The following is an 18,615-nucleotide window of genomic DNA, read 5'->3' as shown; positions in this document are numbered from 1 at the left end:
AATTCTCTGTTACTGAAAGGTACATTATCAGAGGCCTCCCAGGAACTAGAGGTATAAGAATTGGAGGTTTCTGCAAATATTCTTTTATCTTATCAAAAACTTTTTGACAATCATTGTTCCACATGATTGCTTGATCTTTTCTTAGCAATTTAAGTGTCGGTTCGCACGTAGCTGTTAGGTGAGATATGAACCGCGCAATGTAGTTCAGCCTCCCTAAAAACCCACGAACCTGCTTTTCCGTTCTTTGTTCAGGCATTTCTTGAATAGCTTTTACTTTCGCTGGATCAACCTCAATCCCTTTCTCACTAACAATGAAACCTAATAGCTTTCTCGATCTCACTCCAAATGTACACTTGTTTGGATTCAGCCTCAGTTTGAACTTTCTCAATCTTTCAAACAACTTTTTCAAGTTTACCAAGTGCTCCTCTTCTGTCTGAGACTTTGCAATCATATCATCCACGTACACTTCAATTTCTTTGTGCATCATGTCATGAAAGAGAGTCGTCATAGCTCTTTAGTAGGTAGCACCGGCGTTCTTCAACCCAAATGGCATTACCTTATAACAGAACATGCCCCAAGGTGTAATGAATGTTGTCTTTTCCATGTCTTCTGGCGCCATCTTGATCTGATTATAGCCAGAAAAACTATCCATGAAAGAGAAAACCGAGGACAACGCAGTGTTATCGACCAATACATCAATGTGAGGTAATGGGAAGTCATCTTTCGGACTGGCTCTGTTTAAATCTCGGTAATCGACACACATCCTGACTTTACCATCCTTCTTCGGCATGGGTACAATGTTGGCCACCCAAGGGGATAATTGGTAACTGCTAGAAAACCTGCATCCAACTGTTTTTGAACCTCCTCTTTGATATTGACAGCCATATCAGGACTAGTTCTGCGAAGCTTCTGCTTTACCGAAGGACAATCTTCTATGAGAGGTAGCCTGTGCACCACAATATCTATATCCAAACCAGGCATATCTTGATACGACCATGCGAATACATCCACATATTCTTGCAGCATTTCAATCAGCCCTCTCTTGACCTTTTCCTCTAAAGCAGCCCCTATCTTGATCTCTTTCTTTGCGTCCTCAGTACCAAGGTTAATGACTTCCAACTCTTCCTGATGAGGTTGAATGACCCTTTCCTCCTGTTTCAATAGTCTGGCCAACTCTTTGGGGAGTTCACAATCTTCTTCACTCTCCTCTTCGGCTTGGTAAATGGGATTATCGAAGTCATACTGAGCCATAACAGAACTGTTTTTAATGGAATCCGCAAGATCAATTCTGCACGAACGATGTTTCATGCTTTATTTTAGAAAAGAGTTCAAGGAAGTCACAAAAAAACATTGCCATTTTTATTGTTTTGAAAATGAAAGTAATAAAAACAGAAAGACAGTGAACACAAATTTGATTGCAAAACGTCCTTTATTGATGATAATCATTGAAAATTCAAAACATGATGTGGCCCTACAACGAACCACTACGCCTTGGGCAGAGCGTAGGGCTTTCATGCAAAATGAAAAAAACAGAAGAAAATTACTCTGTCTGAAGAGTAACTTGGACTATTCTTCTACAGTCCAGTTGTTGATCTTCTCCCCTGGAGCACACGGGCGCACCCAATTATCCATATCACAATCATTGTCACCATCCTCATTGTCTGTTGCAAAGACATCCCCGTGATTCATCAATCCAACACTAGTGAAAGTACACGACCCTTTCTGATTCTAGACACCCTGCTCAAATGATTGAAAAGGCTGATAACCAATGCCAAACATGTCTTCTTTTACGGGCACATCAATCACCTTGCCCCAGCCTTCCGCGTTACCCGAACGAATGACCTCCAGAGCTTGTTTATAGGACGCGGTCGAGGTACCTGGTTTCTTCTGTTCAACAAAAGCCACCTTCTCAATACTGACAGTCTCAAAAGCTTGACATAGAGTTTCATGAATTTCGCCATCCATCTCCACATATTTGAAGGAGGATAAATGGCTTACGAAGATGTCCTCTTCGCCACACACGGTCACAACTTGACCATCCCACACATATTTTAGCTTTTGGTGGAGAGTCGAAGAAACGTCTCCGGCTCCATGTATCCAGGGACGCCCCAACAGACAACTATATGCTGGTTGAATATCCATCACATAGAAGACAATATTAAACACTTTCGGGCCGATCTTCACATGCAACGTGACTTCACCAAAAACCGATCGCTTGGATCCATCAAAAGCACGGACAACAAGATCACTTGGTGTGAGAACAACCCCTTCGGCATCAAGCTTACTCAGAGCCTTTTTTGGCAGCACATTCAAAGAAGAACCGGTATCAACCAAAACATGCGACAAAACGGCGCCTTTGCATTCCATCGTGATATGCAGAACTCTATTGTGATTGCGACCCTTAGGTGTCAAGTCTAGATCCGTGAATCCCAAACCATGTCTCGTGTTAACATTTTCATTAACACCTTTAAGCTGGTTAATAGAAATCTCTTGAGGCACATAAGCCATATTCAACATTTTCAATAGGGCGTTACGATGTGCCTCGGAACACATCAACAGAGAGAGAATAGAGATTTTTGACAGTGTCTGGTTCAACTGATCCACAATCTTGTAATCACTCTTCTTGATAATTCTCATAAATTCCTCCACGTCCTTCTCAAAAGAACCCTCGTGCACTTCCTTTCGCACTGGTTCTTCTTCAACTACAACTTGTTTTCCTTTTGTTCTAGCAAGAGCCTCAGCATTGTTATCCTTCGGAACCTGTGGTGAAAACAAACGACCACTTCTCGTAAATCCTCCAGGTCCTCCCACATTACCCACAGCCGAACCAACTGTTACTGGAGTCTTATTCGACGAACCAATCATCACTGGAGTATGATTTACTGATCTGGTCTGATTCTCTGGTCTTCTATTTCTGCAAAAAGCATTGTCATATTGCCACGGAATTTCTCTACTATTCTCAAAAAGTCTTCCACTAGAAGCAGCAATAGTGGTATGAGTACTGATAGTTACTGGAGCATTAACAATCACGGGAACACCAACGGTCACCGGAGCAGATATGGTCATGGGCGCAGCTACGGTCACAGGAGTACCAATAGTCACAGGCGCACTAATAAGTCTTGGAGCACGTACAGGACCTTCTGACGGTGTAAAGTAAATGGTAACAGTCGATACCTCTTCACGGTCTTTCACTACTCGATCAAACTGTAAACAACCTTCATTCATCAATTGCTGGATACCTTCTTTCAATTTCACACAGCCGTTTTTATGATTACCACAATCTGAACAACTCTTGTCACATCCCAGGAATACTCCCCCTCTAAGCAGACGTTCCTTCACTACAAACAACGAAGTCTGAACATCATTAATATTGACTACCAAGTTCAAATTTTCCCCATCTTCCACACCATTTACTCTGGGCCCTCCATGCCGAGGCATAGGATTATTCACCACATTCGGAGTAGGAGCAAAGTTAATCGTCTTGGCATCAATCAAATCTTGAACTTTATGGTGAAAAGCCTGACAATTCTCGATGTGATGCCCTGGCGCACCAGAATGAAAATCACAACGGACATTAGCATCATAACCAGCGAGAATCCTTGTTAATGGAGCCATAGTGCGAAGTTCAACAAACTTTAACCTGAGCAGTTCAGGGAGTAATTCAGCATAAGTCATTGGCAACAGATCAAAATGACGATCTGTCATTCTTTGTCTTGGTTGGAATTGGCGTTGCTGTTGTTGTTGTGATTGCCCTCTTTGTTGTTGTTGAGGTTGGGTTGCTAGAATAGTCACAGCAGCAACTTGACGGTATTGTTGTCCTCTGTTTCCATTTCTCTGATTATGTATAGCATTTGTCTCACCCTCTCTCCTTCTGGGTGCCCCTGAAAATGGTTTCTTAGCACTTGAAGAACTTGAAGAACCAGGGTCTTGGATTTTTCCCGCTTTGATAAGACTTTCAGTTCTTTCTCCGCAAATCACAACATCCGAAAAACTACCAAACGGGCAACTTCCCATACGATCCATGAATACACCTTGCAGGGTTCCAATGAATATATCAGTCAATTCTCTCTCCAATATCGGAGGTTGTACTCTCGCAGCTAGTTCACGCCACCTCTGGGCGTATTCCTTGAAACTCTCACCGGTCTTTTGAAACAAACTCTGCAACTGGGTTCTGCTCGGAGCCATGTCCATGTTATGCTTGTACTGCCTCAGAAAAGCTTCACCTAACTCTCTCCAGCTTCTGACAGATTCTTTTTTCAAGTCCATGTACCAATCCAAAGAGGCTCCAGACAAGCTGTCTTGGATTAAGTACATCCACATTTTTTCATCATCAGTATAAGCGGATATCTTCCGGTAGTAAGCTTGCACATGAGTTCGGGGACAAGAAGTGTCATTGTACTTGTCGAAAGATGGCGCTTTGAACTTGTACGGGATCCTCAACCCATCAACTAAACCCATGTTAGTAACATCAAAGCCCAAAGAATTCTGGCACTCCATGGCGCGAATCTTTTCAGTAAGGGCGTCAACCTTTCTATCTCTCTCTTCCGCCTTTCCAAATTCATCATCATCACTCAGAATAGTGAACATATCTTCTTGCTTGTCAACCAAATGAGAAGGATGGTGAACTGGAGCACGTGCCGCTCGAGCATTAGCAGCCTCTGTAATGATGGGTTGTCCATTGATTCTAATACCACACGATTCGTCACCAGTGGTATAGTTGTTGACAGGGCTGGTAGCAGCAGCGGTGTCATTGACAGGGGTTCCTTCTGGCGGATTCTGACCAACAGGGGGAATCACAGTTTCTTGTCTCTGGACCAAGGCTCGGAGTTCCTCTTGCCCTTGCATCATACTCATGAACTGGGCCATGTTGGTCCTCATCTCTGCTAGATCTGCTTGAAATTGATCCATGATCTTCTGTTGATTCTGCCTTATTGCATAACGGTGCGGACGATACTCAGCAATCCTGCCTGAAACGGGAACAAGAATGAGAAATCCTCTCCAAGAACACCTGTAATGATGCAAGAATGATATGTGTATGATGCGTATGCTATGTTTTATCATTTCTCAGGTATTCAAGAGTCTCGTCCACCTTTGAAAAATGGTAACCTGCACCCGTAAGCGGAACATAAACAACAAAGAAGCAACATACATTAGACGACAAGAAAAAGTGAAACATCAATAATCTCATCCATAGACATAAGAAATAAGATTCATACAAACATGGTTCAAGCAAAGATTTAGTTTATCAGTGTAGAACAAGGAATCCCATCCAACAATCTTGGAGGTGATTCTCAAAATAACAACGAGACAAACTAGGGAAGTCGTCCTTCAGGAATGAGAGTCTTCAAATACTGGCACTGATCCATCAATCGGTCACACTCTGAACACTCAGGTAGAGGGGTGAGCTTCTCTTTCAGTTGCACCCTGAGTTCGACAACTTCCTCTCGGAAATGAGATACACGGATGTCACTTCCTCTGAGCTGGCTCTCTGCTGCATGCCTCAGATCTACCTCTTTCTTCAACTGAGTATCTTTGTCCTTAAACAATGCCAAGATATCCCCACACTGATCATCAAAAAACTTTCTGATTACGGTCGGTCACGAGATTACCCAATTCTTCCAAAGATGTCAACGGCTCACGGTAAAAGCTGTAGGTGCAAGTCTTCCTCTTCAACTCTGGAATGGCAGCCATCTCTTGGTGTGAACAGACTCCTGAATAAACCTGAAAAATGATATGCATATGCGGGTTGATTTTTTTTCTTTTTTATGCATTATTTTTTTGAAAATGAACATGCTATGATGCAAAATGATGAAACGATGGCTGGTTGGCTGTGTATCACAAGGCACAGGATCAGAACTTCAACATGATTCCGGAACCGGAAACCATAGAACACAGTCATCAACTTAGAACTCATACTTCAGAACCAACGATCACCGACAAGAACCAAACAAAAGTCACCAACAGGACACAGTCACCAACAGAACAAGTCACCATCAGTACCTTTAAATGATTCATTCCCGCCCCACTCACGGGTGTAATCTAGGCCAGGGTAAGGTTAAGAGAAACACTGGATAAACAATCCTTTCAAGAATATCATCATATGCACACCAGGTGTATGCAACGATAATACCCCATCAGAATCTGAACTGCTCGTGATACCATGTTCCTCTAAGTGGCGCCATACCACCCGCTTCCCATGAATCAGTCTATTCCTAGGTGTCCTAAAGTTCACTCATAGCCTGTGTATTGGGCCTTTTACCTCTTGTGACTCCCACCCAACAGCGAAACAGAAACACAGCCAACACAGTATGCATGAAATAGTAAAGCACACATAGGATACAATGCAAGCAGATAAGTATGCAAAGCAATAAATAAATAACACACAATAGACAATAAACAAACAAACGCTAGGAAAGGCCCACTAGGGAAAATAAGTCCCCAGCAGAGTCGCCAGCTGTCGCTCCCCGGATTTCCCAAATCCAAGTACAAACGCGAAAAGAGGTGGCGCGGAAAAAGAGTAGAGTCGTCAGCTATGTACTTTTATCCCAAGAGGAGGGAAAGGTAGCACTGCATAACCAAGAGGGAACATATAAAACAAAGTCTCGAACCAAAGAAAACCGAGTAAGGGGGCCGGTTACGTGAAGGGAAGGTTATCGCACCCCTTCACGTCTGTGGTACTCCACAGGATCCACGCTTGCTATTTATGTCTAAAGTGTGTGTATAAAAAGTCCTATATGCGATGCGAAAGAGAGAAAATCAAAGTAGGGAAAGGAAAGAGTTATTGCTCGCATAGGCCCTACCCTGCTGCATACGTATCTCAAGAAGGATTGAGAATCAGAGCATCGTAGCTCGGCTAACCTATTTTTGTTTGTTTTGTGTTTTTTAGATGAACGATATTACTACACAATCTACCGGATGCTCGACCTTTGGAGACTTACTCACCTGTAGTAGAAGGAGCTAACGTGTTCTTAAGAAAAGAAAATCAAAGAGTTTGTTTGTGTTTTAGGAATGCTCATGCAAAAAAGGAAGTCCTAGACGAAGGAACCGTGCTACCTTAATTGACATGCAGACGAGAGACTATACGAAGCCTAGCAGTCATATGGGGAGACGATCACACCACACAAAAACATATAATATAAAGTAAACACACCAACAAGGGGGCTCAAGCATACATGGGTAAGGCTTTAGTCAAGAGGGGTCATATCAACCTCGACAAATAAACCATGGAAAGGTAATCAAATGGGCTCTTAACCACTGACATTGAACGTCAGGGTGAGCAGATCAAAAGGGTAATGAGGATAAGACCTCATAGCTCTTAACCCTGGACAGGGTGAGCTCATGACAAAGCGTGGGGGTTCTGAAAGATGGAACCCTCTCCACTGACCGACCGGACAAAAGATCTTGGGCTTTTGTTCTGAAGCATCGACACGTAGTGCGAGCATATAGAACGACACACTGAATAACGGGGGATTGACTACTAATCCCTTTTATCCGTCAATTGCCTCTTCATGGAGGTCTTTAGCACTGGTGCCTCCTCTTTGAGGTCTTTGGGCACAAAAGTAAACACACAAAAACATTGCCTCCTATCGAGGTCTTCCAGCTAAGAAAGCGGTAAAGTGCTGGAAAGATGTAAAAGGGATCAAGAGATCTACCACACGGATAAAGATCCGAAGTAACAGCGACTAAAGAAACAAGAAACCCAGATCTCTCTCAAGCTAGCACCATCAAAGAAAGCAAGTCAGCAAAGCAATCAGAATAAATCTCCAAATGGTATCCCACAAATAAAGTGGAATACCAAGCAAGCTATCTCTTCAAGAGTCATGTGAGCCCTCACAAAAACGGAAATGGCGCTTTCCAAAACTTCAGTATGGTGATGAGATAGGCTCCAGAATACCTCCCTTGAACTTCTATGAATGTTTGATACCTTTGATTGTGCTTGAAACGGTCCAGATCTTGAGATTCAAGAAGCAACCTCCATTAAAGCTCTATTTAGGAACTGCTTGGAATGGCTCAAATGAAGGGTGGTTTGTGATCCTTAGAGTGTGTAGAACAAGAATATGCTACTGGTTTTCATTTTTCATGGATGTATGGAAGGATTCGATGAGAATCAAGTATGAGATGAGTTTTGGAAAGTGAGTTTTTCAGAGTGTATGGAGGCTGCACGAATTAGGATTTTTCTCAAATGAATTTTTAGAGTTTATACCCTGATATTTTGGCTTGGTGGGCTCAAAAATGAAGGAAATTCAAGTGCATGATTTTTTTGTTATTTTTGTGCATGTATGGCTTTTCCACACATGTGGGAATGCATGGGCTGAAATTCCAAGGTGGATTTGGCCCAAAAAACAATGCTGAATAAATTCCCAATGATTGGCATGAGAGAATATTCCATGATGTCATCTTGTGTCCTTTTGCCTTTTCATGCAAGAAAGCTTGAAAAATGACTTGCACCATTGATGAGTCATGCAAAATTATAGGTCATTTTGCATGCCATTTTGAAGTATTTCTCAAAACAAAGCCATAGCAAAAAGAGCCACACCAATTGGACTTGTCAATCTCAAGTTATGCCTTTTTAAAGCCTTCATGCACACTTCATCATTCAAGAAACATAACTCTTCAACCATTCATCATATGGCCTTGAAATAGGACTTTTTGGAAAGGGGAGACAAAGATCTACAACTGTCATGTCTGAGAAAAAGTTCAAAACCGCTATTGCTTTTGATAATTTGCTTGGTACATCAGCAAGCTCGCTAGGCGAGTGAGGTAACGAAGGGCTCGCTAGGCGAGCACTCAGCGAGGCTCCAACGAACACTCCCAGACTTGGATAAAAACACAGCTAGCAATTACTCGCTAGGCGAGCGTCCAGCGAACAGGTTAACGAGCAATTCCAGTAGCAACATCATCAAGGTTCGCTGGAGCGAAGGAGGAAGCGTGGGCTTCGCCTAGCGAAGGATTACTCGCCTAGCGAGCATGACAGTTCATGAAGTTTTCTTCTGGGCGCAGGTGACTCAGGTGGCTTATTTTGGGGCTCGCTAGGCGAACCATTCTGCTCGCCTAGCGAGCATGACAGCTCAGAAACAGACCTTTGTTCCTTCAAGATGAACATTTTGAGTGATGAATAGACCCCATTTGAACATGTTGGAAGTATCTCAAGTCATTCCCTAGCCATTTGACCCTCAGTTGACCAATAGTTGACTTTTGACTTCACAGTTGAATTTTGAACTGTACTGAGCTCATTAAGCTTGATCCTTTAAAGAAAACCTCTGAAAATGAAACCCTAGCTCCCAAGAGCTCTACACAACATCCATAAGACCTTCAAACCAAGATTGCATCTCAATCCTTGAGGAACCCTACTTTGACTTTGATATCCAGATGAATACAAACTTCCTTGAGTGTTGAGAAAAACCCTACTTGATGCACAATTTGCCTTGTGTTGATTGATCCTTCAGATAGAACCCACAAAGTGACTTGGATGATATCCAAGCTTCTTGGAAGATAAACTCTTGGAGCTAATTCTGATTGACATGATGAAATGCGATATGAAATGTTAAATGACCTAAAATGAATGCATGAATGAGGAGGGCAAATTTGAGGTGCTACATAGCAAAGCTACTCTTAGGTATTGGTATGATGCCCACGTAAAGGCAACAATCAAACAAAAGGGATGAGATGATACTTCAATAATTAACGGGGAAAACAGGCGGGAGTAAATTATCGCATAACTTCAACATAAAAATTACTCAATCAATACCAACATATTAAGTATTCTCATCCATCAACACATCAATACAAATGCAACACTTATGCAATGTACTCAACATCGACTCGACATGCATGTGGTACCAAATATGAACACTCATGTTCATTTCGCTCCCCATTCCCCACCATAGGATCAAATTCTCTCTTGTAACCTGAGCATACAAAATCTCTACCATCACCATAGGTAACGCTTCACCAATCCCCCATAATAGGAATTAGTTACTCGTATCCGATCCATCACCATAGGATTGAGGCTCACCAAAATTGGACCGAATTCCATACACTATGATATATGACTCTCAAATAACATGCATTAACACAATAAGGTTCACCAAAAGGATCCTCACACACATCTCACCATTTATGCATCACATCACTCATCATGCAACCATCAGTTCATGTTACTATGTCATTAACATCAACAAACAACAACAACTTATCATACATGGTTCCACGACATTCATTCATATCACTTTAACCAAAAATAAGAATACAACATTGTATTCAATGTAATGATTCACTACTAATGAAACAAGTTATCACAAACATCTCTATAATAGATAATTGATTACTATAAATGTAATTTAGCATTAGGAAGCATATAAGCATTTTGATATAAGTTAGAAAAGGTTTCACGCTTGAAAAATACGCTTTTAAGTTAAAACATAGTCTATGTGTCGACACATAAGATCCATAGATCGACATATTTTGCCTATGTGTCAACACATACGACTTATAAGTCGGCTCATGTACTTCAATTTTAAAGCATGTAACAATCTGTTAATGTGTCGATTGCATGTGTCGACACATGACCTTCATAGGTCGACATATTACCTTCATGGGTCGACTCATACTGCAGAATTTCCCAAAAATCAGATTTTAAACTATCCAAAACACTACCTCATGTACCAAAAACCTATGCTACAAAAACCCATCAAGTAAATCCAATTTCTCATGGTTATAACTTCCTAATTCATCATTTACTTCATAGTTTTCATGAATCAACACCATATTACAACGTATCATCATACTCATCATCTCTAAATCACCAATAACACAATCAAGATTAAAACATTCGAACATCAATCAATGGCATCACATCATTAACAACACCAAAACAAAACATATGCATACATAGGGTACACAAATTCCACACTAACTTCATCATACAATCAACAATTATAACACAAAAATCAGAATTTAGATTTAGAACATCCAATCTTAAGAAGGTTAATGGTTCCTCCATCTACCCCACATGCTTTACACCTAATTGGTCACCTTTTCTCCCCCCTTACCTGATTGCCAGCAAAAGCCCTTGGAAGCTTAGAGTTCTTCTTCAACCTCAAGCCTTTGCTCTCATTCTTAGCCTTTTTTGCTCCAACTCTCCAAAATACGTATTGCCTCTCTCAGATTTTCCAATTCCCTATTTTATTCCAAGACCTATTTCCTTCCAAATAGAATCTTTCCCTTTTACCCTTCAGCGTATCCTAGCATCCATTTCCTATCCTCCATATTTTCCTTAATTCCAACCTTGCCCTTAATTTCTCTACACATCTTATTTCCTCATTACATAATTAATTAATTCAAATAAAAATATCATTCTAAAATAGTATTCATTCTAATAATCATATAAATTTCTAAATAAATATGTCAAACTCTTACTCTCTCTATACCTCTACTTAAGGACACTTACCCCCACAATCACACCAAAATAATTTAAAATACCAATTATTCAAATAAGATCCTAATTAATTCAATTAAATCGACTAATTGAATTCGGGGTGTTACACAGTAACTCATATTGCATTCGCAATGTCTGCAACTTGACAACTTTAACCTTCTCACCATCTTCATAATACTTGACCAGAATATCGCATGCCTCCTTCGCCGATTCAACATGAGAAATACGATCAAAATTCACGGTATCTACTACAAATTGAATATAAAATACAGCCTTGCAATATTTCTTGTCGGCTTCCTTGTGAGTATTTCTTTGAGATTCATTTGCGTTTTGGGCAAGCTTAGAGACGCCATTAGTCACCACTTCTAGGGTTTCTTGAAAACTAAACAATGATTGCTTATGTTTTCTCCATTGGATCCAATTTTTGCCATCAAGAATTGGGAGTACTATTTCTACCATTCATATTTGCAGCAAACACGGTTCATGATCCTCAGAAACACGACCATAGACGTGCAGTTCTTGACTTTGTGATCAAGAAAGCAAACCCAAAGCTCTAGATACCAATTTGTTAGTGCATAAGTACTTTGATTGGGGAAGGAATAAGAGAGAGAGATTGAGATAATGAAAAGTAATTGTATTGTTAAATTACATTATGTACATGTATATATACAAGTAACTAACTTCCAACCCAAGTAATTAAATCGAGCTTGTGCTTGGATTATATCACAACATTATGAATAGACTCACACTTGAGGGGAAGTGTTAAGAATAACAAGTGTGATTAGTGTTAGGAAATGTGGAAACTTGAGCATTTATAAGTGGGAGAACTCATACACCAATCACCTTAAGGTTTTAGGTGAGTATGTGGTGTGTCTCTCAGAAAGTTGTGTTACTCATAAAGAAAGTCCCCAAAGTAAAAATTCTCCCTCGTGTTAACCCCCGAATTGAACCCCAACAATGACTTGTTGGCAGATTAATTTACATCACTACTACACGACCTCATATGTCACATTCCACATAACAAATAATCTATTTTATCAGTTCTTGTTAGAACAGAAACACAAATACAGATCAGAGTAAAGAGAAACACAAAAAATCTTTGTTCATGCAGTTCAGCCAAATTGCATACGTCTGCGACTATAAAGTAGCTATAATTCATTTTATTTATGTCTTGTGAATTGAATATAGATTATAGTGTAACAAGCCATATATATAATATGAGGTTTTAGTTTATCTAAAACCCTAATCCCTAGTTTCCCTCAATAAATAATTATCTCTACCTATAATCATCTCAACAATATGTGTTATTCTCTCAACAACCCATAATTATCTAAATAATATGAGTTATACTCTCAACAACCCATAATTATCTTAACAACCCATAATCATCTGAACAATATGAGCCATATTAAACTATCTCCACCTTGACGAATATCAAACCCATGTGAAGACTTCTTGCATAACGATTCGTCTTGGAAACTGAGGAGGTAAACCTCCTACTTAACACTGAGAAATATGTAATAAGTTCAAACAGTATTTTAACTTGTCACTGGTGACTGGCTTGGTTAACATATCAACCGCATTCTCTAAAGTGTGAACCTTCTGAAGTAATATTTTTCTGAACGCCAATAACTCCTTGATCTTGTGGAACCTCACATCAATATGCTTGGTCCCAGTATGATAAACCTGATTTTTATCCAAATAGATAGCACTCCGACTATCACAATGGAACTGAACTCCACCTTTCTCAACACCCAACTCTTTAACTAACCATGTAATCCATAATGCTTCCTTGGAAGCTTCAGCTACTGCCATGTATTTTGCCTCAATTGTAGACATAGCTACTATGGATTGAACTAATGATTTCCAACAAATAGGTCCCCCCGCAAAAGACATACCCTGGTGTAGACCTCCTATCATCCAGATCATCTGCATTGTCAGAATCCACATAACCCACAACTGATGGAACACCCTGCTCCTTGTAAACATGATACCATGATATGTTGTACCCTTCAAGTACCTTAGGATCCACTTGACTTCTTCCTAATGCTGCTTCCCTGGCTTGGACATGAACTTACACACTTGACTAACTGCTTGTGCCAAATCTGATCTAGTGCAAACCATATCATACATCAAACAACCAACTACAATGGAATAAGGGATTTTAGACATATATTTAGTCCCTGAGTCAATCTTCGGACATTGTGCCAAAGAAAGCTTAAAATGATTCGCCAATGGAGTACTCACAGACTTTGTTTTTCTCATGTCAAATTTGCTCAAAACACCTTTAACATAGCTTTTCTGAGATAACCATCATTTATTAGCTCCTCGGTCCTTGTGAATTTCCATCTCAAGAATCTTCTTTGCAACACTAAAATCCTTCATCTTAAACTCCTTACCCAACTTGGTCTTCAACTCATTTATATCATGCAAATGGTTGGTAGCAATCAACATATCATCAATATAAAGTAATGAGAAAATAAAAGAGCCATCATCAAGGCTCCTCGCATAAACACATTAATCATAATCACACCTTCTATATCTAATTCGGAGAATGTATGAATCAAAGCGCTTGTAAAACTGCCTTAGATACTGCTTCAAGCCATACAAAGACCTCTTCAATTTGCAAACAAGTCTGCCATGCCCAGTATCACGGAATCCCTCTGGCTGTTCCATGTAGATTTGCTCCTCTAGATTACCATGGATGAAAGCTATTTTCACATCCATTTGCTCTAAATGCATATCCTTGCTGGCTACAAGGGCCAATGATGCTCTGACAAAAGTGTGTCTAACGACCAGACTAAAAATATCATCATAATCAATCCACTTCTGATGTGAATACCCCTTTGCAACTAGGTGAGCCTTGAACTTTCCCCCTTTTTTTTCTATTATTGCTGTCTTTTACTTGTACACACACTTACAACCAATAACTCTTTTTCCCTGTGGCAGCTCAACAAGATCCCATGTCTCATTCTTTTTCAAGGATTCCATCTCCTCCACTATAACATCCAGCCACTTATCTTTCTCCTAGCTAGCCATAACATCTCGAAAGGTAGAAGGGTCTTCTGAACTGGTAAAAAGAGCATATGGTTCTAAGTGTTCAAACCCATATCTGACTGGAGCTGTAATAAGATGGGGCTCCTTATCACACATAATTGTATAGTCTTATACTCCACCTGAATCTTGCACTCCACCTGAATTTGAGTGTGGTTCATCCTATTGTTGGGTTACAATCTTTCTTGCACTCACTGGTGACTCCTCAATGTCCACCTGAATTTTGTTCTGACTAGAACTTTCTACATTAGTATATGGCACAACTGCCACATCTAAGTGCTTTAACATTGATTGCTCGTCAAATATAACATCTTTGTTGATAACAACCTTCCTCTTAATCGAATCCCATAACTTGTACCCATTCACACCTTTATTGTTTCCAATAAAGATGCATTGTTTTGACTTGGGGTCAAGTTTAGAATGATCCTCACTGGAAATATGCACATATGTTGGACACCAAAAAATCCTCAAATTACTTAGATCAATGGGGTTACCTGTCCACACCTCCTCTGCAACTTTGCCATCCAATGAAGCCCGTGGTGATCTGTTGACTAGATAACATGCCATATTGAGTGATGCTACCAAGAAACCTTTTGAAAGACCAACATTTAACTGAAGGCACCTTTCCTTCTCTGTTAGGGTCCTATTCACCCTCTCTGCAACACCATTCTATTGTGGTGTCTTCCTTAAAGAAAATTTCCTCTAGATTCCATTTTCCTCACATAAATTCATGAACTTCTTGTACGTGTATTCAGTTTCATTATCAAACCATAAATACTTTATGTTTCTCTCTGTCTTCTTCTTAACTTCTTCCTTCCATAGTTTGATCCTGGAAAAGACCTTAGATTTATATTTCAAGAAATAAACCCAGACGTTACGAGAACAATCATCAATGAATGTCACAAAGTACTTGGAACCTCCAATGAAGGGATCTTTTATATGCTCTCGTACATCTAAATGGACATAGTCTAAGATCAAATTGATCTTGTGTTGCCCAGTCTTGAAACGAACTATACATTGTTTCCCAAGAATACAATACTTGCAAAATCCAATTCTGCAACTGTGAGTACCCTTCAGCAAAATCCTTTTATGTAGTTCCATCATCCCACGTTCATTGAGATGACCCAAGTGCATGCACCACAATTTGGTTACATCATTATCAGTTTCAACAGATGTTACATCACCCATAACTGCTCCCCCTAACAACTTATAAATGTTTCCTGTAGTCCTCCTTGCCGCCATCATTGTCATTGCACCCTTTCTAGCCTTCATTATGTCTCTATCTCCATCTTATCGGAATGAATAACCATTTGCTTGAAGAATACCCAAAAAATCAAATTCTACCTCAATTTTGGAACATAACGCACCTCATTTAACGTGTCCACACCACCATCATCCAAAGAAATTTTGATTTTCCCTCTTCTAATGACGGTACATGATTTATCATCAAATAAATAGACAAAACCAAAATCACTTGATTTAAAATATATGAACCATTTCTGGTGCGGCGTCATATGGTAGAAGCACCCAGAATCGAGAATCCATGCATCAGTGCACTTTGCAGATGAAACACAAAGCAAATCCTCTTCACCACAGGAGCCATCAGATTGAAATACATTTTCTAAACTATTGTTTCTTGACTAGTTTGGATTGTCCCTCTTCTGATGGACATTTTCCTTGCAACCATAAAATTCTGTTATTTTTCTGTCCTTGGACTTTAACCTCTTTTTGTTTCCAAAACACTTTGCTTTTCCATGGCCTCTACCATGGTCTTGACCTTCCTTCACAAACAAACCTTCACTGAAGCTTCCTCCACCTTTCTTTACACTTTTACGATGTGGTGTATGTTACAAAAGAGTTGAAGAAACAGAATCCAGCGTGATTGTTTCCTTCTCGTATCTGAGAGTGGTCACCAAGTGATCATAAGAGCTTGGTAAAGAGCACAACAAAATAATGGCCTTATCCTCATCATCAACCTTCACAATAAGGTGTGTCAAATCAGTGAGGATGTTGTTGAAAGATTTTACATGAGCCTCCAAATCTCCTCATTCCTGCATCTTCAGGCTATATAGACGCTTCTTCGCGAACAATTTTTTCATGAGCGTCTTGGACATGTATTGATTATTCAATTTTCCCAGACATCTTTCAGAGTTGTGAGGTCGGGTATATGATTCATCACGTCATCAGAAATGCAAATTATTATCAAACATTCGACATTTTCCTTTATCTCGTTCTAATCAATGGTTGTGATGTCTGTCGGTTTCTCATCACGAAGCACCTTATGTAAACCTTGTTGAGCCAATAAATCCTTAACCCTTCTTTGACATAAACCTAAATTTCCTGTTCCATGGAACCGAGTCTCTTCAAATTTCGCACCTCCCGGATTAAGTGTCATCTGATACCAATTGTTATAACAGAAACACGAATATAGATCAGAGTAAAGAGACACACACAAAAGTTGTATTCATGCAGTTTGACCAAATTGCCTACGACTGCGACCATAGAGTAGGCTATAGTTCCTTTTATTTATGTCTTATGAATTGCATATAGATTACAGTGTTATAAGTCGTATATATAATACGAGGTTTTATTTTATCTAAAACCCTAATCCCTAGTTTCCCTCAATAAATAATCATCTTTATCCATAATTATCTCAACAATATGAATTATTCTCTCAACAACCTATAGTTATCTCAACAACCTATAATTATCTCAACAATATAAGTTATACTCTCAACAACCCATAATTATTTCAATAATATGATCCATATTCAATAGTTCTCCTACGAAACTTCACTATCGAAAATCTTTTCGTGTGCTTCGATATCTCAAGGTGTTTTCGATTTTTGATTTATGAACTATTATCATGTATTTGTTTAAAATCTTGCAGAAGCACCACTTGTATGCAAGGAAAATGTTCAAGATCTCTTAGGATATATACAAAATAAGGTGTAAATAAAAAACGATATCTTTAAATCAATAGTTATTCATAAATATTTTTCTTAACAACTATTTTGGGGCAAGAGTTTCTTGGATAAATTATTCGTTGCAGCCTCTTCCACACTGTGTAATTTTTGCAATTTATGTTAGATGAATTGGATTTTGTTGATCTTCTTAAAGTATTGGATTTTGTTTCTGAAAAAACACTCAGGGTAATATGATGGAGTGTTTTTCATTTGTTCTTAAATTTTAGGATTTTGGAATAGCTTATTTTAAGCTTATTTTGGGGTTATTATATTTTTCACAAATACTTATTCAGTATTGACTTACACTTTTAGACATAAATTAATACATGCATAGACTATGCTCATTTTATTTCAAGAATCTAAACTTAATTATTCCACCAGATATAATTATTGAGTAAAGTTTTTTGTTTGATTGTACCTCAGAGTTTTGTTATTGTTGTTTCACCAGTTTAATTATCCATAATATCAAAGGTGGCTCATGTGTTTATTTCTATAACACGAAAATCAGAATTTAGATTTAGAACACCCAATCTTAAGAAGGTTAATGGTTCCTCCATCTACCCCACATGCTTTACACATAATTTGTCGCCTTTTCTCCCCCCTTATCTGATTGCCAGCAAAAGCCCTTGGAAGCTTAGAGTTCTTCTTCAACCTCAAGCCTTTGCTCTCATTCTTAGCCTTTTTTGCTCCAACTCTCCAAAATACGTATTGCCTCTCTCAGATTTTCCAATTCCCTATTTTATTCCAAGACCTATTTCCTTCCAAATAGAATCTTTCCCTTTTGCCCTTCAACTTATCCTAGCATCCATTTCCTATCCTCCATATTTTCCTTAAATCCAACCTTGCCCTTAATTTCTCTACACATCTTATTTCCTCATTACATAATTAATTAATTCAAATAAAAATATTATTCTAAAATAGTATTCATTCTAATAATCATATAAATTTCTAAATAAATATGTCAAACTCTTACTCTCTCTATACCTCTACTTAAGGACACTTACCCCCACAATCACACCAAAATAATTTAAAATACCAATTATTCAAATAAGATCCTAATTAATTCAATTAAATCGACTAATTGAATTCGGGGTGTTACACAGTAACTCATATTGCCTTCGCAATGTCTGTAACTTGATAACTTTAACCTTCTCACCA

This window comes from Lathyrus oleraceus, chromosome 2, assembly GCF_024323335.1.
Source record: "Lathyrus oleraceus cultivar Zhongwan6 chromosome 2, CAAS_Psat_ZW6_1.0, whole genome shotgun sequence".
Lineage (NCBI taxonomy): Eukaryota > Viridiplantae > Streptophyta > Magnoliopsida > Fabales > Fabaceae > Lathyrus > Lathyrus oleraceus.
The sequence above is the reverse complement of the archived record's forward strand: the minus strand, read 5'-3'. Positions refer to the sequence as shown.